General features: G+C 35.8%; 1 non-coding gene across 1 annotated transcript; it reads right to left on the bottom strand.

The window, feature by feature from the left end:
• Window positions 1-685: 685 nt before the first annotated feature.
• Window positions 686-821, bottom strand: LOC111754656 (small nucleolar RNA SNORA2/SNORA34 family). Its single transcript, XR_002789338.1, has one exon. It is a non-coding gene; the product is annotated as a small nucleolar RNA SNORA2/SNORA34 family (small nucleolar RNA).
• Window positions 822-1,885: the final 1,064 nt, after the last annotated feature.

Here is a 1,885-nt window from a genome sequence, read left to right as displayed (position 1 = left end):
TTGTGCCTGGTTTTAGAGTAAAAGCTTTCAATTTTTGTCCCTTTAGTATAATGTTGGCTATTGGTTTGTCATAGGTTTTTCTCAGATTGAGGTAGATACTATCTATTCCAAGTTTCTGTAAGGTTTTTATCATGAACAAGTTTTGGACTTCATCAAAAGGTTTTTCTGCATTAACAGAGAAGATGATGTGATTTTTGTCTTTGTTGATGTGGTATATTATGTTTATTGATTTGTGTATGGTAAATCATCCCTGCATTCCTGGGATAAACCTCACTTGGTCATGATGTATACTCTTTTTTTTTCACTATCTATCATCTTGTGTCTTGTTTTCTTCCAAATATTTGCCCATTTCTTTGCATATAGAGAATTCATACAAAACAACATAGTATAAAACTGATCCAAACAGAATGAGGGAGGCATTTTAGGTCTTCAAAATCAGACAATAGAGAAGTTACTAATGGCTGTTGTAGAATCTCTGGTTCTCTTCAAAATAGCTGTCCATACTTTCATGTATATTGAAGTTCAACACAAAACAGGCAGCGGGGGATGGGTTGCTTGGTTTCCCGGTGCTCCAGGTCTCAGCATGGTACAGGTCCCAGTAAATGCCAGTAGCTCCTGTCCTGGGCTGCTGCAGTCTGCCACACTCACGGCTGCTCACTTGGGGAAGGGGAAAGGGGTTGCTTCAAGCTGTTTCTTTCTAATGAATAGACTATTTCACTCCCAAGTTCTAAAATGGCCAACAGACTATATAAAGACATCTCTTTAGGCTCCTGCTTGAAACCAACAGCATCAGGAAGCTGCCAGCCTTGATTCAGGGCCATTGATGTATACTCTTCATGATGACTTGCTGCGTTCTATTTACCAGTATTTTATTGGGAATTTTTGCATTGATGTTCATTAGGGAGATTGGCCTGTGGTTCTCCTTTTTGGTTGGGTCTTTCTCTGGTTTTGGTATCATTCTTGCCTCCAAGAATGGATTAGGGACAGTTGCTTCTCTTTCAAAGTAATTGAAGCATTTGAGGAGTATTGGGATTAATACTCTCTTAATTTCTTTTTTTTTTAAAATTTTTATTTAAGGAGAAAAGAAAAGAAAGAAAAAAAAACAGTGAAGGGGTACAAGTTATACAGATTTACAGAAGAAAAAAATGCGCAGTAGGAAATCACTAGTTAATGGATTACCTATTGCCATCTTAGAAATAATTGTTCCAGTCACAAAATTAAAGCTTGTAGAGTGGACATTCCAACAATGATACTGCAAACAGTTCTGTTCAATGATCCAATAAAACTCTGTGATATCATTTTCTATCTTATACATTTAAATATACATGCAGTTATATAGTTTAGAGCACTTTCTTTTCCTCTCTTTTGTACAGTGACTATTACACATTTTGGGTTTCATTGCACCCACGGTTCTTATTGCTTTTTTGGAAGAGAGTAAAACCAAATGTGACATAACAGAACAGAATCGGTCAAGTCAAAAGGGTGGACATAATAGATATTATAAAAACATAATACAAGGTGATCAACAATGGTTACCATAATGCCTCCCGCTATTTCTAATAGAATTGCCTATATCATTAGTTATAATACAATTGAACAAAACCGTAAAGAATAAAACCGACAAAACCAAAACATTGGAGATATTGTAGGTCTTCAAAAGTAGATAAAAGTCAACGAGAATGGGCGTTATAATGAATCTCATTATCTTCTCAGCTGATGCCTAAACTTTCGAACCTGATACTATCCAGCAAAACAGAATAGAGGAACCTCAGTCAAAAACAAGATGGTGAGAGTAATACAGGGCTTCAAATCGAGATAATAGAGAGTCAAAGTGGGTTACTATATTATATCCTGCTATATTTTTCCCTTTAATTAAATGGATAAA

Source organism: Cavia porcellus, unplaced genomic scaffold (assembly GCF_034190915.1).
Source record: "Cavia porcellus strain 051 isolate PalLab524CR breed Dunkin Hartley unplaced genomic scaffold, mCavPor4.1 scaffold_10, whole genome shotgun sequence".
Lineage (NCBI taxonomy): Eukaryota > Metazoa > Chordata > Mammalia > Rodentia > Caviidae > Cavia > Cavia porcellus.
Note: the sequence above shows the minus strand (reverse complement) of the source record. Positions and strands in the feature narration are given on the sequence as shown.